At 45.1% G+C, this 24,923-nt stretch overlaps 1 protein-coding gene and 1 long non-coding RNA gene across 6 annotated transcripts in view; both read left to right on the forward strand.

Annotated features, from left to right (window-relative positions):
• TRAK2 (trafficking kinesin protein 2) overlaps window positions 1–24,923 on the forward strand; it is a 233,460-nt gene that overhangs the window by 86,991 nt on the left and 121,546 nt on the right. The gene's annotated exons all lie outside the window — the stretch shown is intronic.
• LOC115473901 lies at window positions 17,734–22,385 on the forward strand. Its single transcript, XR_003942773.1, has 3 exons — window positions 17,734–17,874; window positions 19,280–19,282; window positions 22,375–22,385. It is a non-coding gene; the product is annotated as an uncharacterized LOC115473901 (long non-coding RNA).

The raw sequence follows: 24,923 nt of genomic DNA on the forward strand, positions 1-24,923 counted from the left end.
TTTCACTTTCCACTGCGACTATTCCTGATGCCTTCAAACATGCCGTAGCCACACCACTCTCTAAAAAACCTTCATTGGACCCTACCTGTCCTTCCAATTATCGCCCCATCTCCCTCCTCCCTTTCCTATCCAAGATACTTGAACGTGCTGTTGACTGCCGTTGCCTTGACTTTCTTCCATCTCAAGCTATTCTTGATCCACTTCAATCTGGCTTTCGCCCCCTTCACTCCACTGAAGCAGCACTTCCTAAAGTGCCCAATGACCTGTTCCTGGCCAGATCCAAAGGCCTCTATTCTATCCTCATCCTTTTCGATCTATCTGCTGCTTTTGACACTGTTGATCACAGCCTACTCCTTGATACGCTGTCCTCACTTGGATTTCAGGGCTCTGTTGTTTCCTGTTTTTCTTCTTATCTTTCCCATCGTACTTTTAGTGTATACTCTAGTGGATCCTCCTCCACTTCTATCCCACTGTCAGTTGGTGTACCTCAGGGATCTGTCCTGGGACCTCTTTTATTCTCCATCTATACTTCTTCCCTTGGTGCTCTGATCTCATCCCATGGTTTTCAGTACCATCTTTATGCTGATGATGCTGATGACTCTCAGATCTACCTCTCCACACCAGAAATCCGCTAAGCTAACCGTCTTTACCACATTCTCTGGCAACGAATTCCAGAGTTTAATTACACATTGAGTGAAGAGAACTTTTCTCCGATTTGTTTTAAATTTACTACATTGTAACTTCATCACATGCCCCCTAGTCCTAGTATTTTTGGAAAGCGTAAACAGACGCTTCACATCTACCTGTTCCACTCATTATTTTATAGACCTCTATCATATCTCCCCTCAGCCGCCTTTTCTCCAAGCTGAAGAGCCGTAGCCACTTTAGCCTTTCCTCATAGGGAAGTCGTCCCATCCCCTTTATCATTTTTATCGCCCTTCTCTGCACCTTTTCTAATTCCACTATATCTTTTTTGAGATGCGGCGACCAGAATTGAACACAATATTCAAGGTGCGGTCACACCATGGAGCGATACAAAGGCATTGTAACATCCTCATTTTTGTTCTCCATTCCTTTCCTAATAATACCTAACATTCTATTTGCTTTCTTAGCCGCAGCAGCACACTGAGCAGAAGGTTGCAACATATCATCAACGACGACACCTAGATCCCTTTCTTGGTCCGTGACTCCTACCGTGGAACCTTGCATGGCGTAGCTATAATTCGGGTTCCTGTTTCCCACATGCATCACTTTGCACTTGCTCACATTAAACATCATCTCCCATTTAGATGCCCAGTCTCTCAGTCTCGTAAGGTCCTCTTGTAATTTTTCACAATACTCCCGCGATTTAACGACTTTGAATAACTTTGTGTCATCAGCAAATTTAATTACCTCACTAGTTTATTCCCATCTCTAGGTCATTTATAAATATGTTAAAAAGCAGCGGTCCCAACACAGACCCCTCAGGAACCCCACTAACTACCCTTCTCCATTGAGAATACTGACCATTTAACCCTACTCTCTGTTTTCTATCTTTTAACCAGTTTTTAATCCACAATAGAACACTTCCTCCTATCCCATGACTCTCCAATTTCCTCTGGAGTCTTTCATGAGGTACTTTGTCAAATGCCTTCTGAAAATTCAGATACACAATATCAACCGGCTCCCCTTTATCCACATGTTTGTTCACCCCTTCAAAGAAATGTAGTAGATTGGTGAGGCAAGAAGATTTAGAAATAAGTAGTAGTAGTAGTAAATCCATGTTGACTTTGTCTCATTAACCCATGCTTTTGAATATGCTCTGTAATTTTGTTCTTAATAATAGTCTCTACCATTTTGCCCGGCACTGACAATAAGACTCACCAATCTATAATTTGCCGGATGTCCTCTGGAACCTTTTTTAAAAATCGGCGTTACATTGGCCACCCTCCAATCTTCCCGTACCACGCTCGATTTTAAGGATAAATTACATTTTTCTAACAATTAACATAGTAGATGACAGCAGAAAAAGACCTGCACGGTCCATCCAGTCTGCCCAACAAGATAAACTCATATGTGCTACTTTTTGTGTATACCCTACCTTGATTTGTACCTGTCTTCTTCAGGGCACAGACCGTACAAGTCTGCCCAGCACTATCCCCGCCTCCCAACCACCAGCCCCACCTCCCAACATCAGTTCCACAAGCTCATTTTTCAGTTCTATCAGTACTCTGGGGTGAATACCATCTGGTCCAGGAGATTTGCTACTCTTCAGTTTGTAGAACTGCCCCCACTACATCCTCCAGGTTTACAGAGAATTCATTAAGTTTCTCCGACTCGTCAGCTTCAAACACCATTTCCGGCACCGGTATCCCACCCAAATCTTCCTCGTTGAAGACCGAAGCAAAGAATTCATTTAATCTCTCCGCTACGGGGTTGTCTTTCCTGATCGCCCCTTTTACTCCTCTTTCATCTAGCGGTCCAACCGATTTCTTTTGCCGGCTTCCCGCTTTTAATATACCTAAAAAAATGTTTTACTATGTGTTTTTGCCTCCAACGCAATCTTTTTTTTGAAGTCCCTCTTAACCTTCCTTATCAGCGCTTTGCATTTGACTTGACATTCCTTATGCTGTTTCTTATTATTTTCAGTCGGTTCCTTATTCCATTTTCGGAAGGATTTTCTTTTAGCTCTAATAGCTTTCTTCACCTCACTTTTTAACCATGCCGGCTGTCGTTTGGTCTTCCGTCCTCCTTTTTTAATACGTGGAATATGTTTGGCCTGGGCTTCCAGAATGGTGTTTTTGAACAGCATCCACGCCTGATGTAAATTTTTGACCCTCGCAACTGCGTCTCTAAGTTTTTGGTTTTTTTTTTCACTGTTCTTCTCATTTTATCATAGTCTCCTTTTTATATTCAATAGTTTTTATTGATGACATTGCACAGACAAGAAACAATACAGTCTTCTAATCAAGTACAAGATATATATCAATAACATCACCTTGAGCAAAATTTGCAATTGTCTGCACGTCATCCCATTTAACATTTTCCAAGACTACCCTTCTCCCGCCCCTCTCCGGCTGATTAACAATTGTTGTTGGCTTTATCTATGATTACATCTTAACTTAAAAATTGTACAAACAATAGAACCCACATTCTCATGTAACTGTCCCCCCCTTCCCCCCTCCCCTTCCCCTTTATGAGCTGTTCAGATGTTCAGAATATAGCTGCGGCCTCTGGAAGGCATGGTCAGCCACAAAGGTTCCCATTGTATGCGGAATTTCTCACCCGATTCAGAATCCAGTGAGTGGACACCACATCTTTCAAGTTTCATTTGATAAAGTAGCTGTGTTCTCCAATATGCCAGTGATGGTTTCAAGTCAGACAGCCAGAACTTTAAAATGGTGGAGATCCCATATAATGTCGCCAAACACACAAAACGCTTGAGGCCCCGGAGGTGGTATTCCCGAAAATTTGTACTTGTAGAACAATAGGAGGGGATCACGGACCACGGTGCACCCCCACATTTGTTGTAATGCTTGAGTGATCTCCCCCCAGAACTCCATTATTAAGGGGCACATCCAGAACATGTGACCTGAACCTGCCTCTCCTCCACCACATCTAGGACAGGTCCCATCACAGGATTCTATCACACGTGCAGCCCTCTTAGGTGGCATATATGTTCTTAATAAAAATCTGTATAGTCTCTCGCACTATGTGACTGACAATTGCAACCGATACAATTTTTTAATAAACTCCTTGCATATGTCGGTCGTGATTGCAGCTTCCAGATCCTTTGACCAATCTCAGGCCAAGCACCCATAATCTATTTCAGAGGTAGAATCTTTTAATTGCTGGTGATGAAATCTGAGAGGAACCGATAACTGAGCACCCAGTGTGTATGTCTCTGTTAGGGTGTCTATTACATCCTCTGTTAGGTCGGTCCACAACAAGGATGCTATATAATGTTTCAACTGTAAATACTCAAAATAATGCCTCCCCTGTATACCGAATTCCTCCGCCAATGTCGGGAGAGGTTTTATTTTCCCCTCTTCATTAACTACATGTGACAAATAAAGGATACCCTTCGTTGCCCATTGTCTGAAGATGCTGTTACCCTGTCCCGGTGGGAAGTCAGGATTATTATTAATGGATAGTAAAGGAGTGGTTTTTGCCGTGAAATGATGTTTCCTACACATCCACCGCCATGTGTTTCTAAGTGATTGTAACAAGGGGTGCTTCTGAAACGCTAGTGTAGGTAATCGGTTACCCGAGTGTAACAAATAACTGAAGTGTATCCGAGGAAAGATGGAAGTCTCAACCTCAGTGACAGAAAACTCCTGGGTGCCCCGATACCAATCATTAATATGGCGCATCGCACTGGCAATTGATAGGTTTCGTATACTCAGGAGTCCCATCCCCCCCTGTTCCCTCGGGGTTGTAATCACTGTCATCGGCATTCTGGGGCGCTTCCCCTTCCACAAAAACCTCTGAATCTGTCTATCTAGGGCTTTCTCATCTTTTCCTTTCAAGTACAAAGGTAATTGCTGAAAGAGATACAGCCATCTCGGGGCTATAAGCATATTAAAGAGAGCAATACGCCCCCATAGTGATAATGGCAAAGTCTGCCACAGAGACAATCTATGCTTCGTACTTTCCAACAGTGGCCCCACATTAATTCTGTACAGAGAGGTATAGTCTCCTTTTTAAAGTTAATATGATCGGATTTGATATTAGCTTTGAAGTATACATAGGAAATCAAATACGTTAGTGTTTATGATCACTGTTATCAAGTGGCCCCAGGACCATTACCTCCTGCACCAGATCAAGCGCTCCACTAAGGACTAGATCTAGAATTTTTTCTTCTCTCGTCTGCTCCTGTACCAGCTGCTCCATAAGCTGTCCTTGATTTCATCAAGGAATTTTACCTCCCTAGCGTGCCCGATGTTACATTTACCCCAGTCAATATCAGAGTAATTGAAATCACCCATTATTATTGTGTTGCCCAGTTTGTTTGCGTCCCTAATTTCCTTTAACATTTCTGCATCCGTCTGTTCATCCTGGCCAGGCGGACGGTAGTACACTCCTATCACTATCCTTTTCCCCTTTACACATGGAATTTCAATCCACAGTGATTCCAAGAAGTGTTTTGTTTCCTGCAGAATTTTCAATCTATTTGATTCAAGGCTCTCGTTAATATACAATGCTACCCCTCCACCAATTCGATCCACCCTATCTCTACGATATAATTTGTACCCCGGTATAACAGTGTCCCACTGGTTATCCTCCTCCCACCAGGTCTCAGAGATCCCTATTATATCTAATTTTTCATTTAGTGCAACATATTCTAACTCTCCCATCTTATTTCTTAGGTTCCTGGCATTCGCATATAGACATTTTAAACTGTTTGTTGTTCCTATTTACATCATGCTTAGTACTTGACAGTATTAATTTGCAATCTTGTGTCTGATTTTTATTTAAGGACACCTGATCTACTACGGTCTCTTTTGCAACCTCACTATCAGATACCCTATCTTCCCTGTTTTAGTGATATGTTTGGAAGATACCTTATCCCGAAACCATGCACTTTTGAGCGACTGTCTGTCTCCCCCCCCCCCCCCCCCCCCACCCCGGTAGGGGTTTGCTGCTCCTTTAATGAGAAAAGGTCCATGTTTGTTGGCCTAAAAAACCCACAAAAAAAACCTGAGGCATGCTGTAGGACCATAAGAACTACCATCGATGCTCAGAATGGTTGAATGCCCTGTGTGGTATCACTCCTACACCTTTGACTTGTGCTTCCACTTGTCTTCAGAAGATGAAAGTTCTCCTGTATAATGCATTGCCTCAATTTAATGCTTTACTTCATTATAAACGAGGGTTGTATAATTCTGTATTTTAGTCTAAACTGAGACCATCTGTTCTTTTGTTGTGTTAACCCATCATTTTTATAACATTTTGCTTTGCCATAGCATATATTTTTTAAAGTGTAATTTCAGCTTTGATTGCTAGTCATAGCTAAATGTGAAGGTTATGCAAATATTGCCACATACCTTTTAATTGCTTTGCTTTGCTGGTTAGACATTCTTGATTGCTGCCTCCAGCAACAGTGAAACTTTTTTTTTTTTCTCTGAGTAGTTATCTATTCTGCAAGGTGTGGTCATAACCTGAATTGACTGTCATTAACCTCAGAAACTCAAATGGAAAAAAATGTTTTGTTTTTGGGCTCTTTATTAAAGACTAGTGGAACCCAGACCGTTTCCTAACAATGAAATGGGCCCTAGGAAGGCTCTCTTGTAAGCGATTTTTTTGTCTCTCCCCTCCATATCCAGCGATTCTTCCCGTCCCTCTCCTCCCATCCCATCCCCTCCCCTCCATGTCCAGTGATTCTCCTCTTCCCTGACCTCCCATCCGTGTCCCGCGATTCTCTTCTCTCCTGTCCTCTACTCTCATCCCATCCATGTCCATCGATTCTGCTCTGACCTGCCCTTCCCTCCCCTTGATGTGCCGTGATTCTCTTCCTTTTTATCTCATCATTTTCTGGCTGGCCTGCCTGGTTTCCCTTCTGTTGGTAACATCCTGACATCAGCTCGCCTCCAGCATTCCCTTCCCTCTCACTGTTCCGCCCTCTGACGTCATTACGTTTTGACGCAAGGGTGGGGCAGTGAGGGGGAATAGAACGCTGGAGGCTGGCTGATGTCATGAGATGTTACAAACCCAGGCAGCCACACAGCGATGGAACGTTGGGAGGTGCAAATTATTATATAGGATGTTTGGAAACAGTCTTTGCAACCAGAACTAAATAATCATTATAGCTACAAATTTTACCCTCACAGACTTGGGATAAATTTGAGATAAAGTGGAGAAATTAATGCTTCACAGTACATTCTTAAGCCATCTGTATCATGTCATTCGATATTATACAGTAGCTACATATGCGGGCCCTTATAATTTAGCTCATTAATGCGACTCATATAGTTGATTCTTCACGTTATTAATGCTGTGGTTTTTTTTCTAGCTTTTTTTGTTTTTGTTTGTAAGCTTCAATGTTTGTTGTCTCAGGATTTCTTCATGGTGATGCGAGTTCTTAATTTGACTATTCTAATGGTCTTTGAGTGGAGGAGTAGCCTAGTGGTTAGTGCAGCGGACTTTGATCCTGGGGAACTGGGTAAGATTCCCACTGCAGCTGCTTTTAACTGTGGGCAAGTCACTTAACCCTCCATTGCCCCAGGTACAAAATAAATACCTGTATATATGTAAACCGCTTTGAATGTAGTTGCAAAATACCACAGAAAAGGCAGTATATCAAGTCCCATTTTCCTTTCCCTTTATTTGGGCTTACCATCAACTGCGTGCAGCTTCTGCAATTAGTATAGAATTCCTCTGTGTGTTTGGTAAACAGCTGTGGCTTTCAAGAATTTTCACCCTAACTTTTGAAAATTCCTTTGGCTTCTAGATACTCGGAAGACTGTTCTAACATAAGACATTACAGGATATAATCCTAGCTATTTAAGAAACTGTCTTATACCATTTATTTCCAGTCATCCTCTACAATCAGTGGGATCGAGAACGTTGATTGGATCCTCACTAAAGAAGGCTCAGCTGAATATAGAGGAAGTTTGCTTTTTCTGTGGCTGGTCCAGTTCTGTAGAATGGCTCCGAAGCATGAATGAGTGTGTGGGGCCTTTTGTAGACAGCTCAAGGCTTGATTATTTGGCAAGACGTTTGGTGACTCTTGAGTTTATTATTAGGTACTTTTGTTCTGAGTGTTTGTTTTTAAAGCATTTGTTTTAAATAATCTGGATGTTTGATGCTTGCCTGTTAGATATTTATGATTATGCATGTAAAATGGAGCCAGCTCTCTTGGAACGTATGGGTACCAACAACATAGGAAGGTGTGGGAGGAAGGCTCTAGGCAAATTTTAGGCTTTTAGTTAGAAAGTTGAAATACAGAACCTCCATAGTAGCATTTTCAGAAGTGCTCCCCATTGCCCACATAAGACCCAGGAGGTAGGCAGAACTCTGAAGTCTTGGTACATAGATAAAAGAACTGTGCAGGGAACAGGAATATTAAGTTAGGAAATGAACAACATTCTGGGGAAGGGGGAATCTGTTCAGAAAAGATGGGCTCCACCTTAACTGGGTAGGAACCAGACTGCTAGTGTAAATGTTTTAAAAGGGGATAGAGTTGCTTTTAAACTAGAATTCAGGGGAAGGCTGACTGTGCTCTCATGCTGTCCTATCCAAAAATGTATTTCTTTTTTACTTTGACAAACTGAATTTTATAATCATTGTAAACTGCTCTGAAAGGCTTCTCTTGGGCAGAGGAATCAAATATATAATAAACTTGAAATTTGACAGTTGCTTGGGAGCACGTGGTTCAGAGTCAGGTATCTTTGAAGGAACAGGGAAGATAGGACATCCTGACAGAGGTTACAACAACGGCAAAATTAAGCTAGGTGAAGGGCAGGCAAAGTAAAGATTTCAAATTATCCCTGTTAACTGAAAAACTTGTTGTCGATACAAACAAACACATTTTGAAGTGTGTGTATAAAAATGCTAGAAGCCTAAAAAATAAGATGGGAGAGCTACAGTATATAGTACTAAATGAAGAGGTAGACATAATAGCCATCTCAGAAATGGTGGAAAGAGGATAATCAATGGAACATTGTGATACCAGGGTACAAATTTATTTTTTTTATTTATTAGGACTTATTTACCGCCTTTTTGAAGAAATCCACCCAGTGTCCAGTACTTCCCAATCTTTTTGTGCCTGTGACCTTTGATTGCAAAACAAATAAAATTGGGTGACCCCTTGGAGATGCAGAATAATGATGTACCTGTGGGGTTATTAAAGTACTTTGTGGCGCCAGCGTTGAGCTTGCAGACTTGACCTCTTAAGGGCTCATTGTGTAGGCAGCCCTTTAAATGATGTTTTGGTTTTTTTTTCTTTTTTTGAGAGAAACTTCAGGCATTGTTCAAAGGAGCGCAGGAAACAAAAATATACATATATATCTTCTAGAGGGCAGGACCTATAGCCTGTTTAGGGGTTGGGCCAGGAAGTGTGCGTTTCAGGACATAAGAATATAAGGTTTGCCATACTAGGACAGACCAAAGGTCCCTTATGCCTGGTATCCTGTTTCCACAGTGGCCAGTCCAGGTCACAAGTACCTGGCAAGATCCCAAAACAGTAAAACAGATTTTGTGCCACTTATCCTAGAAATAAGCAGTGGATTTTCCTTAGTCCATCTTAATAATGGCCTATTGGTTTTTCTTTTAGGAAATTATCCAAACCTTTTTTTAAACCCTGCTAAGCTATCTGCTTTTATCACCTTCTCTGGCAACAAATTCCAGAGTTTAATTACATGTTGAGTGAAGAAATATTTTCTCCGGTTTGTTTTAAATTTACTACTTAGTAGCTTCATTTTGTGCCTTCTAGTATTTTTGGAAAGAGTAAATAGAAACATAGAAACGTGACGGCAGATAAAGGCCATATGACCCTTCCAGTCTGCCCATCCTCTGTAACCCCTAATACTTCCTGTTCCTAAACGATCCCACATGCTTATCCCATGCCTTTTTAAATTCTGGAACAGTCCTCGACTCCACCACCTCCACCGGGAGGCCATTCACTTCTACAATGTTGATCTTTTCACCACGTTTCTTCCCCACCTTTTGCCAAGCGATACAAGTCTACCTGTTCCACGCCACTCAGTATTTTATAGACCTCTATCATATCTCCCCTCAGCCAACTCTTCTCCAAGCTGAAGAGCCCTAGCCATTTCAGCCTTTCCTCATAGGGAAGTTGTCCCATTCCCTTTTATCATTTTAGTTGCCCTTTTCTGTATCTTTTCTAATTCCACTATATCTTTTTTGAGATGCGATGACCAGAATCACACACAGTATTCGAGGTGCAGTCGTACCATAGATGATTCAAAGGCATATATAACATTTTCATTTTTGTTTTCCATTCCTTTCCTAATAATTCTTAACATTCTATTTGCTTTGTTAGACACTGCTGAACACTGAGCAGATGATTTCAATGTATCATTAATGATGACACACAGATCCTTTTCCTGGGTGCTGACTTTTAATGTGGACCTTGCATCATGTAGCTATAGTTTGGGTTCCTCTTTCCCACATGCATCATTTTGGACTTGCTCACATTAAACGTTATCTGCTGTTGGGATACCCAGTCTCATAAGGTCCTCTTGCAATTTTTCACAATCCTCTTGCGGTGTAACAACTTTGAATAACTTTGTGTTGTCAGCAAATTTAATTACCTCACTAGTCATTCCCATCTCTAGATCATTTATAAATATGTTAAAAAGCAGCAGTCCCAACACAGACCCCTGGGGATCTCCACTATCTACCCTTCTCCATTGGGAATACAGACCATTTAAGCGTACTCTGTTTTCTATGTTTTACCTACTGGAAGTGTTGTAATCCTATAATCTGAGATACATCCAAGTCACAGAAAATCTCTTTGTGTGTTTAAGCTTCCGTTATATCAAGGGAGCATAGACAGTCTCCTTTTTGAAGAAATTGAATTAAGGTATCCAGGTAAAGCATCTTTCTTTTATATCATCCAGTACTTGTTCAAGCCCCTTAGGTGTGGAGCAGGACTAATGTCCTTGGAGAATCGGGGAACCCAGCATCTTTTCCCTGGTGGAAATGATTCAGCCACAGTGATCTCTAAGAGGAAGGAACATTCCTTTATAAGTACTTTCTGATACTAAGAGTTGGACCACGAGACTCAGTGGACAGTTTCACAGGGTTTTCAAAAACACAGTTTGCATGCATTCTGTATGATTCTGAGAGCCAAGTGTCTGAGATTAATCTGGGCCAACAGATTAAGCAAAACCTTACAAATCCCTGATAGGAAGGTTCTCTGGAATGGCATGTCAGGGTTCATAACGTTGGCGTCATGGAGGTATTGTGGCCCACTTGAGGTCAGCTTCTGTATAGATCTGCAAAGCCATGATGTGGACTTCTGTCCACTCATTCACATCACATTATTGTTTGGAGGGGGATTCCCAATGCAACAGGTTTGGTCAGAGTGTTTTGGAATCTCTGATATGTATAATCTCCCCACCCCCTCTAGGCCTTTTCTCTTTTTTATTCTCCAGTTTAATAAAATATGCAAAAAATCTTTTGCCAACATAGACAAATTTGTTGCCCATTTGATATGTGTTTTTTCCATTCCCCTTTTTTGTTAACGGCAACCTGGTAGCTACGGATTCCCATATATAAAGACTTTATATCCTGCTTATATTAAAGAAAGCAGGGCTGCTTACCTGCAGCAAATGATCTCCCAAGTACATTTTTATACAAGTCCTCATTCACCTCTTCCAAGAGTTGGAGTCTCATGCTTTTATATATTGTTATACCTAGATATGGAACTGAGGTGGTCCCATTGTGGATGCTTTCCAAAGTGCTCTGCTCAGACAAATGGTCATGGAACCCACGAGGGAGGGAGCGACGCTGGATCTGGTGCTCACAAATGCGGATAGCGTGTCAAATGTCCGAGTGGGTGCCCACCTAGGCGGCAGTGACCATCAAACGGTTTGGTTTGATATGACGGCTGAAGAGGAGGGTTGCCACTCAAAACTAAAAGTCCTGGATTTCAAGCATGCTGACTTTAGTAAAATGGGGGAATACCTAAGGAGGGAGCTGATGGGCTGGGAGGACGTACGAGAAGTGGAAGGACAGTGGTCTAGGCTGAAAGAAGCTATAAATAGGGCCACAAACCTTTATGTAAGGAAAGTAAATAAAAGCAAGAGAAAAAGGAAACCGCTATGGTTCTCCAAGCAAGTGGCTGAGAAAATAAAGGCTAAAGAGTTCGCATTCCAGAAATACAAAAAAACTCAAGACGAGGAACACGGGGAGGAATACCAGAGGAAACTGAAAGAAGCCAAGAGAGAGGTACGTCTGGCGAAAGCGGAAGAACAAATGGCTAGAAAGGTAAGGAGGGGTGACAAAAGTTTCTTCAGGTATATTAGTGAAAGGAGAATGACTATAAAGGGAATTGTGAGACTAAAAGATAATGCAAACCGCTATGTAGATAATGAAGAAAAGGCAAATTTGCTAAATAGATACTTTTGTTCTGTTTTTACTGAAGAAAATCCGGGAGAAGGACCACGATGGACTGGCAAAAGTTCATTTGAGAATGGAGTGGATATAGCACCGTTCACGAAAGAGTGTGTATCAACAACTAGAAAAACTAAAGGTGGACAAAGCCATGGGACCGGATGGGATCCACCCCAGGATTTTGAGGGAGCTCAGAGAGGTTCTGATGGGTCCTCTTAAAGATTTGTGTAATAAATCCATGGAGACGGGAGAGGTTCCGTGGGATTGGAGAAGAGCGGATGTGGTCCCTCTTCACAAAAGTGGTGATAGGGAAGAAGCTGGAAACTACAGGCCGGTAAGCCTCACTTCGATTATTGGAAAAGTAATGGAAGCGATGCTGAAGGAAAGGATAGTGAATTTCCTGGAAGAAAATGAGTTGCAAGATCTGAGACAACATGGTTTTACCAAAGGGAAATCGTGCCAAACGAATCTCATTGAATTCTTTGATTGGGTGACCGGAGAATTGAACCGTGGACGTGCTATAGACGTAATCTACTTAGATTTCAGCAAGGCTTTTGACACGGTTCCCCACAGGAGGCTCTTAAATAAACTGGATGGGCTGAAGATAGGACCCAAAGTGGTGAACTGGATTAGGAACTGGTTGACAGACAGGCGCCAGAGGGTGGTGGTGAATGGAGTTCGCTCGGAGGAGGGAAAGGTGAGTAGTGGAGTGCCTCAGGGATCGGTGCTGGGGCCGATTCTGTTCAATATATTTGTGAGTGACATTGCCGAAGGGTTAGAAGGTAAAGTTTGCCTATTTGCGGATGATACTAAGATTTGTAACACAGTGGACACCCCGGAGGGAGTGGAAAACATGAAAAAGGATCTGAAAAAGCTAGAAGAATGGTCTAAGGTTTGGCAATTAAAATTCAATGCGAAGAAATGCAAAGTGATGCACTTAGGGAGTAGAAATCCAAGAGAGGCGTATGTGTTAGGCGGTGAGAGTCTGCTAGGTACGGATGGGGAGAGGGATCTTGGGGTGATAGTATCTGAGGATCTGAAGGCGATGAAACAGTGTGACAAGGCGGTGGCCGTAACTAGAAGGTTACTAGGCTGTATAGAGAGAGGTGTGACCAGCAGAAGAAAAGAGGTGTTGATGCCCCTGTACAAGTCGTTGGTGAGGCCCCACCTGGAGTATTGTGTTCAGTTTTGGAGGCCGTATCTTGCTAAGGATGTAAAAAGAATTTGAAGCGGTGCAAAGAAAGGCTACGAGGATGGTATGGGATTCATACGTTATAAGACGTATGAGGAGGAACTTGCGGACCTGAATATGTATAATCTGGAGGAAAAGAAGGAACAGGGGTGATATGATACAGACGTTCAAATATTTTAAAGGTATTAATCCGCAAACGAACCTTTTCCGGAGATGGGAAGGCGGTAGAACGAGAGGGCATGAAATGAGATTGAAGGGGGGCAGACTCAAGAAGAATGTCAGGAAGTATTTTTTCACGGAGAGGGTGGTGGATGCTTGGAATGCCCTCCCGCGGGAGGTGGTGGAGATGAAAACGGTAACGGAATTCAAACATGTGTGGGATAAACATAAAGGAATCCTGTGCAGAAGAAAGGGATCCTCAGGAGCTTAGCCTAGAATGGGTGGCAGAGCTGGTGGTTGGGAGGCGGGACTAGTGCTGGGCAGACTTATACTGTCTGTGCCGGGGCTGGTGGTTGGGCGGCGGGGATAGTGCTGGGCAGACTTATATGGTCTGTTCCAGAGCCGGTGGTGGGTGGCAGGGATAGTGCTGGGCAGACTTATACGGTCTGTGCCAGAGCTGGTGGTTGGGAGGCGGGGATAGGGCTGGCCAGACTTATACGGTCTGTGCACTGAAGAGGACAGTACAAATAAAAAAAAGTAGCACATATGAATTTATCTTCTTGGGCAGACTGGATGGACCGTGCAGGTCTTTTTCTGCCGTCATCTACTATGTTACTATGTATTTCACGACACTTGGGAAGTCCTACACATGTGTAGATTAATATGCTGGAAAGCTGTACAAAACTCAAGAGCTTAGTTATTTGTTTACCTTCACCAGTTTCTGTCAGATGGCATTACCCATGCATGAGGATTATATCCTATTGTCGTCAGAACTTTGCTTTCCAGTGATTTTCAGCCTTTTTGTACTGTTTTTTGTTAATTTTGGACTTACTTTCTGGTTTTGAGCAACACTTGAGTGTATGAAATGTCTTATTGAGAGACAAAGTGAATGATCCCTTTAGAGCAAGGATAGACAGTGCATGCAAATAAATCTCATGCATATTCATTGGGAAATCCTGAACTGGTCTGCGGCCCTCAAGCATTGAGGTTGCTCACCCCTACTAGAGAGCCTTACAGTGTGGTTATCCCACCACAGAATCCATGTTCAGATACTGCAATGTGTCTCCAGCACCCAGAAGAAGAAATCACAGCTCATTTTGCATCATACACAGATTTCTCCAGATCACCCATTTCCTGATGAGTGAAGTTCTTTAAAATATATATATTTTTTCTGACCTCTAATGGAAATGCCAGAAAAGTGGCTATTTTGCTAAACACCCACATAAAAGGTTGAATCCAAGCATGATTTTAAAATATTTTGAATCGGGTCCATTTTTTTTTCTACATTGCATTGTTACCACCTAGATGCTGTACTTCTATATGCTTTGCAAAGTTGTTTCAGAAGGAAAGTGATATGTAGAAAACTTTCTAGGTATATTTACAATCTGTATGTTAACTTTGCTATGAGCTTACATGATATGATCTTAAGAGGATGTGGTTAAAAACTAACCCTGTGTGTTCCTTCAAAATGGTGAGACAAGTTACCAAAGGCAAACACTAATAGAAAAAGGTGGAGCACAGCAGTTAGTGTTTTATATGTTCTCTCAAAGAAAATGACATACTTGGACTTTAAATTCTTACCTTTATAGTGGTGCACTTCTTGGTGTTTGCTTTTTTTATGATCTCATTTGTTTGGGGCAAGCAGTTCAGAATAGTTTCTCTTCTGTCCCGCCTCTACTATAGTATTCACTACATAAACTGACGCAGCAGCAATGGACCTTGAGAAAAGACAGAAACGGCAAGTCTTTTGACATTGGTGGCAAATAACTGAACTCTTAAAGGCAAGCACTTCTCCCAATCACTGACTTTAATCTTGATGATTATTTTGATAGCACTCGTATCTTTTAATATAAATATATTTTAAATTTTAGACTTGCTCACCTTTCCAAATCTAAACTTGAAGAAAGTTGGGTATAGTAAGTAATTCCTTCCCCAGGGGGCTTACAATCTGAGCTGATAGTGTGTGGGTGGAGGGTGAAGTGATTTGCCCAAGGTCACAAGGGCATTAGGTTAAATAGGATTTTGAGTCTTGTCTAGTTCTCAGCCTGATGCTGTAATCATTAGAATAGTATTCCCTATCATTTTTCAAATTCAGTACTCTGCTAAATCTATGAGCAGGGCAGGAATGCAGCCCTACTACAATTAATATATTGTAGTAAGAATGCAAAATAAAACATTGGGGCTTATTTTCAAAGCACTTAGGCGCAGATGCTCAAAACTCCCGCGTGAGTTTTACCACCCAGTCAGCGTGGCTGATCAGCTCCTTCATGCTCAGTGCTAATGGCATGCAGAGTTAAGAGTGGTCATAGCTTTGAGCATGAAGGACAACTGCAGGCAAATTGGACCTGGGCATGCGCTCAAGAGCTGTGTTAGGCACAGCTCTTGAGCGCATGCCAAGAAAGCATAGGAGAAAAGCCCTGACCTGTCAAACCTGGTCTGACAGGTCAGGGCTTAAGGTCTGGTGGACCCCAGGGCCCCGCCTACCCCCAAAATAAAATTTTAACCTGGTGGTCCCTGAAATAAAATTTAAATCTGGTTATCCAGCGGGACCCAGCCTCCCCTCAAGGGAGTTTAGCCCTGGTGGTCCAGTGGGAACCACTGACCTACCTTGAAGTTGAAGGAGGAGGGATGGCGTCTATTCCCTTCTCCTGCAGGTGCCTCCTCAAAATGGCAGTGCCCTGTCCTGTGCATCCTGGGATGCAATGGGCGGAACTTGACTACCATATAAAGGATTAGACAAAGTCCAGAAGTTGGCTAGAGAAATGAAAAATAAAGGTGAACACAGTGTCTGAATACATCTGTATACAAGTGACCTAGCATAAGATAATTTCCAAAACATTCAAAGGCAGTTATTGGGAGGTGTATAGAACAGATAGCCAGTTCTGTTGTAGGGAAGGTTAAGAGCACAAAGATTAATAATGAAAATATCACACAGGCAGAGGAGAACTATCAAGAAAAACAAAGGGAGAAAGTGAGGGCAATAGAAAGAACAAAGGTTCAAGTGGAGAAATTCTGATATATATGAGAGCGTGAGAGAAAACTAAAAGAACAGGTAAAAGGAGGGGTCTGTGCTAGGACCGCTGCTTTTTAATATATTTATAAATGATTTAGAGATGGGAGTAGATAGTGAGGTAATTAAATTTGCTGATGACAGAAAGTTATTCAAAGTCGTTAACTCGCGACAGGATTGTGAAAAATTATAGAAGGACCTTACGAGACTGGGAGACTGGGCGGCTAAATGGCAGATAACGTTTAATGTGAGCAAATGCAAGGTGATGCATGTGGGAAAAAAGAACCCGAATTATAGCTACATCATGCAAGGTTCCACGTTAGGAGATACGGACCAAGAAAGGGAGGATCTGGGTGTCGTCGTCAATAATACACTGAAACCTTCTGCTCAGTGTGCTGCTGCAGCTAGGAAAGCAAATAGAATGTTGGGTATTATTAGTAAAGGTATGGAAAACAGGTGTGAGGATGTTATAATGCCGTTGTATCACTCCATGGTGCGACTGCACCTTGAGTGCTGTGTTCAATTCTGGTCGCCGCATCTCAAGAAAGATATAGTAGAATTGGAAAAGGTGCAGCGAAGGGCGACTAAAATGATAGCAGGGATGGGACGACTTCCCTATGAAGAAAGACTAAGGAGGCTAGGGCTTTTCAGCTTGGAGAAGAGACGGCTGAGGGGGAGACATGATAGAGGTATATAAAATAATGAGGGGAGTGGAACAGGTGGATGTGAAGTGTATGTTCACGCTTTCCAAAAATACTAGGACTAGGGGGCACGCAATGAAACTACAGTGTAGTCAATTTAAAACAAATCGGAGAAAAGGTTTCTTCACCCAACATATTATTAAACTCTGGAATTCGTTGCCGAAGAATGTGGTGAAGGCGGTTAGCTTTACAGAGATTTAAAAAAGGGGTTAGACGGTTTCCTAAAGAACAAGTCCATAAACCACTACTAAATGGACTTGGGAAAAATCCACAATTCTAGGAATAACATGTATAGAATGTTTGTATGTTTGGGAAGCTCGCCAGGTGCCCTTGGCCTGGATTGGCCGCTGTCGTGGACAGGATGCTGTGCTCGATGGACCCTTGGTCTTTTCCCAGTGTGGCACCGGGGATAGCATCGACATTGGGAGCGCAGGTAATGGCTGTCCGATCTTCCCCTGTAGCTGGTAGCAGTGAGCCGTCAAGTGGGTCTCCACCTGTCTCGAAGGCTCCTGCTGTGCAGGCCCACCGGGACCAACCGATTTCGGATCCAACCCCAAGGAGGCATGTGGATTCTACGTCTTCCTTGTCGGTACCAAGGAGTACCGGTGACGTGCTTCGAGTGAAGGCTAAGAAGCATTGGCACCAGTCTCCTTCGAGGCACGGTACTGGGAGCTTTGGGGCGTCGAAGGATTCGGCACCCGGAAAGCGTCGATGCCGGGAGGAGCACTCCCCTTCCATACAAGAGGTGTCATGTCGATCTCCGGACAGCCCGGTACCGCCTACCAGGCCTCCACAGATTCTGACGTCGACTCCTGCACCGGCCTCTTAGCCTTCCTCGACAGCGACTTTGGAGGAGAGCATCCGAGCCATTCTTCCAGGCCTTCCAGAAGGTCTGCTGCAGCGTTCTGTTCCACCCCCGGTACCGACGACGGAAGTGGCGGCTGGCTCAGGGCCTGTGGTGAGGTCTCAGACGCCGGTACCGCTTGCGTCATTGGCCTTGGCTGCCACCCAGGTCGACTCCCCGTCGATGGAGGGAGCTTCGTTGCCACCGGCATGGGCGTCGACCTCTCGGCATCGCCATCGAGGACATCGTTCCTCGGCGTCGAGACGGGCCTGGTTTCGGACTGCAGTTCGTGAACTCTTGTCTGATACCGAGGAGGATGTCTCCTGGGATGAAAGGGAAGACCCCAGATATTTCTCTTCTGAGGAGTTTTGTGGTCTTCCTTCTGATCCCACTCCTTCACCTGAGAGGAAGCTTTCTCCACCAGAGTGTCTGTCCTTCTCCTTTGTCCGGGAAATGTCTGTGGGCATTCCCTTCCCTGTGGAAACTGTGGATGAGCCCAGGACTGAGATGCGCGAGGTCCTGGACTATCCTTCGCCACCTAAAGAGTCGTCCACTGCCCCGCTGCATAATGTCCTTAAGGAGACATTGTTGAGGAACTGGATGAAACCTTTATTCTAATCCCACCATCCCCAAAAAAGCAGAGTCCCAATATCGGATCCATGGGGAACCTGAGTTGATGAGGTCGCAGTTACCTCATGACTCTGCGGTTGTGGATTCCGCTCTCAAGAGAGCCCGGAGTACTAGGGATTTCACCTCGGCGCCCCCGGGGCGAGAAACTAGGACTTTGGACTCTTTTGGGAGGAAGGCCTACCGGTCCTCTATGCTCGTGCCCAGAATTCAGTCCTACCAGCTCTACACGAGCATCCACATGTGGAACAATGTTAAGCAACTGGCGGATTTGGTGGATAAGCTCCCTCCGGAGCATGCCAGGCCTTTTCAGGAGGTGGTCAAGCAGCTGAAGGTGTGTCGCAAATTCATGTCCAGGGGTGCTTACGACACTTTTGATGTTGTATCCAAGTCCGCTGCTCAAGGTATAGTGATGCACAGACTCTCATGGCTACGTGCCTCTGACTTGGAATCGGACCCAGCAGTGGCTTGCGGATGTTCCTTGCCGGGGGGATAATATTTTTGGCGAGAAGGTACAGCAGCTCCACCAGCGGGAAACTGCCCTCGACAAACTCTCCCACCGGGCGCCTTCAGCATCTACCTCAACAGGTAGACGATTTTTCAGGGGAAGGAGGAATGCTCCCTACGCTTACAATAAGCGTAGGTACAATCCACCTTCTCGACAGCCTTCTCAGGCTCAGCCCCAGTGCGTCAACAGCCCCAGCACGTCAACAGCGTGCACCCAGACAGGCCTCTGCAGCTCCCCAGCAAAAGCAGGAGATGGGCTTTTGACTGGCCCCAGCTCAGCATAACTGCCATAAATGTATCTGTGCCGGACGATCTACCGGTTGGGGGGAGGTTAAAATTTTTTCACCAAAGGTGGCCTCTCATAACCTCCGACCGGTGGGTTCTTCAAATAGTCCGGTTAGGGTACTCCCTCAGTTTGATCTCCAGACCTCCAAATTGTCCACCGGGAGCTCAGTCTTTCAGCTTCCAGCACAGGCAGGTACTTACAGAGGAACTCTCCACCCTTCTCAACGCCAGTGCGGTCGAGCCCGTTCCACCAGGGCAAGAAGGGCTGGGATTCTATTCCAGGTACTTCCTTGTGCAAAAGAAAACGGGGGATGCGTCCCATCCTGGACCTAAGGGCCCTGAACAAATATCTGGTCAGAGAAAAGTTCAGGATGGTTTCCCTGGGCACCCTTCTTCCCATGATTCAGAAAAACGATTGGCTATGCTCTCTGGACTTAAAGGATGCTTACACTCACATTCCGATACTTCCAGCTCACAGGAAGTATCTGCGATTCCGTCTGGGAACACAACATTTCCAGTATTGTGTACTGCCCTTTGGGCTTGACTCCGCGCCCAGGGTGTTTACATAATGCCTGGCGGTAGTTGCAGCGTCGCTACACAGACTGGGAGTGCATGTGTTCCCTTATCTCGACGAATGGCTGGTGAAGAACACCTCAGAGGCAGGAGCTCTACAGTCCATGCAAATGACTATTCGACTCTTGGAGCTACTAGGGTTTGTCATCAATTACCCACCTTCTTCCAGTTCTACGACTAGAATTCATAGGAGCTCTGCTGGACTCTCAGACAGCTCGGGCCTATCTTCCCGAGACGAGAGCAGACAGCCTTCTGTCGCTCGTTTCCATGGCCAGGGCATCTCAGCAGATCACGGCTCGGCAGATGTTGAGACTTCTCAGCCATGTGGCCTCCACAGTTCATGTGACACCCATGGCACGCCTGCACATGAGATCTGCTCAATGGACCCTAGCTTCCCAGTGATATCAAGCTGTGGGGACTCTAGAGGATGTGATCCAGCTGTCCACCAATTTTCACAATTCTCTTCAGTGGTGGACAATTCGATCCAATTTGACCCTGGGACGTCCCTTCCAGATTCCTCAGCCTCAAAAGGAGCTGACCACAGATGCATCTCTCCTGGGGTGGGGAGCGCATGTAGATGGGCTCCACACTCAGGGAGCTTGGTCCCTTCAGGAATCAGGTCTTCAGATCAATCTCCTGGAGTTCCGAGCGATCTGGAACGCTCTGAAGGCTTTCAGAGATCAGCTGTCCAATTAAATTATTCAAATTCAGATGGACAACCAGGTTGCCATGTACTATGTCAACAAGCAGGGGGGCAGCGGATCTCGCCCCCTGTGTTGGGAGGCCGTCCAGATGTGGCTTTGGGCACGCCAGCATGGCATGCTTCTCCAAGCCACGTATCTGGCCGGCGTAAACAACTGGCCGACAGATTGAGCAGGATAATGTAACCTCACAAGTGGTCGCTCAACTCGGGCGTTGTACGCAAGATCTTCTGAGAGTGGGGCACCCCCTCGGTGGATCTTTTTGCCACTCAGCTCAATCAAAAGCTCCCTCAGTTCTGTTCCAGACTTTAGGCCTACGACAGGCTAGCGTCAGATGCCTTTCTCCTTCATTGGGGGACGGACCCTTCTGTATGTGTATCCTCCCATACCTCTCGTGGGGAAGACTTTGCTGAAACTCATGCAAGACCACGGAACCATGATTCTGATTGCGCCTTTTTGGCCCCGTCAGATTTGGTTCCCTCTTCTTCTGGAATTGTCCTCCGAGGAACTGTGGAGATTGGAGTGTTTTCCATCACTCAGAACGAGGGGGCGCTTCTACACCCTGACCTCCAGTCCCTGGCTCTCACGGCCTGGATGTTGAGAGCGTAGACTTCACTTCCTTGGGTCTTTCTGAGGGTGTCTCCCGAGTCTTGCTTCCAGGAAAGATTCCGCAAAGAAATGTTATTCTTTTAAATGGAGGAGGTTTGCCGTCTGGTGTGACAGCAAGGCCCTAGATCCTCGCTCTTGTCCTACGCAGACCCTGCTTGAATATCTTCTACACTTGTCAGAGTCTGGTCTCAAGACCAACTCCGTAAGGGTTTATCTTAGTGCAATTAGCGCTTTTCATTATCGTGTAGAGGGTAAGCCTATCTCTGGACAGCCTTTAGTTGTTCGCTTCATGAGAGTTTTGCTTTTGTCAAAGCCCCCAGTCAAACCTCCACCAGTGTCATGGGATCTCAACGTCGTTCTCACCCAGCTGATGAAAGCTCCTTTTGAGCCACTGAATTCCTGCCATCTGAAGTATTTGACCTGGAAGTTCATTTTCTTGGTGTCGGTTACTTCAGCTCGTAGGGTCAGTGAGCTTCAAGCCTTGGTAGCCCATGCTCCTTATACTAAATTTCATCATAACAGAGTAGTCCTCCGCACTCACCCTAAGTTCCTGCCGAAGGTGGTGTCGGAGTTCCATCTGAACCAGTCAATTGTCTTGCCAACATTCTTTCCCCGTCCTCATACCCGCCCTGCTGAACGTCAGTTGCATACATTGGACTGCAAGAGAGCATTGGCCTTCTATGTGGAGCGGACAAGCCCCTTCAGACAGTCCGCTCAAATGTTTGTTTCTTTTGATCCCAACAGGAAGGGAGTCACTGTCAGGAAACACACCATTTCAAATTGGTTAGCAGATTGCATATCCTTCACTTATGCCCAGGCTGGGCTGACTCTAGAGGGTCATGTCACAGCTCATAGTGTTAGAGCCATGGCAGCGTCGGTGGCTCACTTGAAGTCAGCCATTATCAAAGAGATTTGCAAGGCTGCAACGTGGTCATCAGTCCACACATTCACATCTCATTACAGCCTTCAGCAGGATACCCGATGCGACAGTCGGTTTGGGCAGTCGGTGCTGCAGAATCTGTTTGGGGTCTAGAATCCAACTCCACCCCCCTAGGCCCATTTTTTGTTCTGTTCCAGGCTGCACTCTGTTAGCTGTTGCTTCGTAGGTCAATCTCAGTTATGTCCTCGCCGTTGCGAGGCTCAATTGACCTTTCTTTGTTGTTTTGAGTGAGCCTGGGGGCTAGGGATACCCCACATGTGAGAACAAGCAACCTGCTTGTCCTCGGAGAAAGCAAAGTTACTTACCAATAGTAGGTGTTCTACGAGGACAGCAGGCTGATTGTTCTCAGCAACCCGCCCACCTCCCCTTTGGAGTTGTTGTTCTTTGTTTGCTTTTCACATAACTGAGGTGGGAACAGACGTGTGCGGGAAGATGGCCACGCATGCACGGTGCATCCGCCCTGCGTCCTATGGACTGTTGCAAAGCTTCTGGATTTTACTAGAAAATCTTCCGTTCCTGGGGCCGCCGTGGATGCCAACCCACATGTGAGAACAATCAGCCTGCTGTCCTCGGAGAATACCTGCTACAGGTAAGTAACTTCGCTTTATGAGTAAAAATTGGATCTAATGAGTGTCTTGCAATATGAGCCTAAACATGACATAAATTAAACAAAATCTAGCTGATAGATCCTGGCCTAATTTGGTCTACATTAAAATCTCTCTATATAAAACGCACCTCCAACGTTCGAATGAAGCCTCACTTACCCAACGTTCCAAAAGTGAAGGGGGTGAGATCGCTTTGTGTCTGCCCCGCTCACGCGTCAAACTTGACGTCGAGGGCGGAGCGTCAGGGAAGGAGGCGGCGCTCCTGACGTCTCTAGCCTTCCCTTCGCTGTGTTCCGCCTTCTTCTGACGTCAAGGATGACGTCAGAAGAAGGCGGAACACAGCGAAGGGAAGGCTAGACATCGGGAGCGCCGCCTCCTTCCCTGACGCTGCGCTGCCGGAACCGGCACGGAGGTAAATTTAAAAAGAAAAAAAAAACAAAAAGAGATGTTGGGGGGAGAGAAGAGGGTGGGCAGTAAAGTTGAACAATGGGAGCGGGAGGGCAGGGGACAAACGACAGCATGGATGCGAAGGGGGGGCATGGATGCGAAGGGGGGGGGGGGGAGAAGAGGGCGGGCCAGGCTGGGACATGGGAGAAGAGGGCGGGCCAGGCTGGGACATGGGAGAGAGAGGAGCATGGATGCGAGGAGGGGGACATGGAAGGGAGAGAGGGGAATTGCTGGAAAACGAATGCAGGGGGCAGGGGACAGAGGAGCATGGATGGGCATGGATTGGGAGGGCAGGGCTCAGGGAGAGAGGGGAATTGCTGGATAGGGATGAATGGAGGGGGCAGGTGACAGAGGAGCATGGATGGGCATGGATTGGGAGGGCAGGGCTCAGGGAGAGAGGGGAATTGCTGGATAGGGATGAATGGGGGGACAGATGGGCATGGATGGATATGGATTGCAGGGCACGGCTCAGGGAGAGAGGGGAATTGCTGGATAGGGATGAATGGAGGGGGCAGGGGACAGATGGGCATGGATTGGGAGGGCAGGGCTCACACTCTCTCTCATATACAATGTCTTTCTGACTCACACTCTCACACACTCTGTCTCACACTGTATCACATTCACTCTCTATGTGCCACACAGTCACTCACACACTCGCTTGGTCTCATACACTCACTCTCACAGAGAATCTGTGTCTCACACACTCTCTCTCTCGCACACACACACACACACACACACACTCTCACATACACACTTGCACACACTCTCATTCTCACACACACACACTCTCACAAACACACTCACACCCAGACTCACTCTCTCTCTCACACACACACACTCACACTTTCACTCTGTCTCTCACACAGTCACTCTCACATACACTCTCCCAAACATACACACTCCGAGGAAACCCTTGCTAGCGCCCGTTTCATTTGTGTCAGAAACGGGCCTTTTTTACTAGTCTACTAATATAATAATATGTTTAGTAATCCTGCATGTGACATAACTGCTTCTATAAAAGGGATAGCTGCTTCTTATAGGATAGCTCCAAATGGGTTAGTTTTGCAGATATCATAACAGGAATGAACCTTATTCCTATGCCAGGGTATGTTGGAGATGATCTCAATCTCTCAGAATCGCTGCTAATGCTCATCTTAGCACTTGTGCCAGAGCAAGCTGCTTCCTGGAATCCCTAAGGTTTAATGTATACAGGCAACTTATCAAAGTGTGCTTAGAAATTTATAAATTGGGACACTGGCATCCATTGCAGTAGAGACAATGTCTGTATTCTTCTTGCTTTTTCTTGGGTCTCTTATTGCATTTGTTGGGGTTTGAGGATGTCCCTTTTCCATTAGTTACTTTGTACCAATGTTTCTATAAGCGATACTGTTTTAGTGCTTCCCTCTTTTACTGTAAATTCCGTTTTTCTTGCATTGATTGAGCTTTTCAGCAGTGGGAACGAAAATGTCCCAGCTTATTTTTTTTATTTTTGTTACATTTGTAACCCGCGCTTTCCCACTCATAGCAGGTTCAATGCGGCTTATATATTATATACAGGTACTTATTTGGACCTGGGGCAATAGAGGGTTAAGTGACTTGCCCAGAGTCACAAGGAGCTGCCTGTGTCTGCAGTGGGAATCGAACCCAGTTTCCCAGGACCAAA

The sequence above is a fragment of the Microcaecilia unicolor genome, chromosome 7 (genome assembly GCF_901765095.1).
Source record: "Microcaecilia unicolor chromosome 7, aMicUni1.1, whole genome shotgun sequence".
NCBI classification, from domain to species: Eukaryota; Metazoa; Chordata; class Amphibia; order Gymnophiona; family Siphonopidae; genus Microcaecilia; species Microcaecilia unicolor.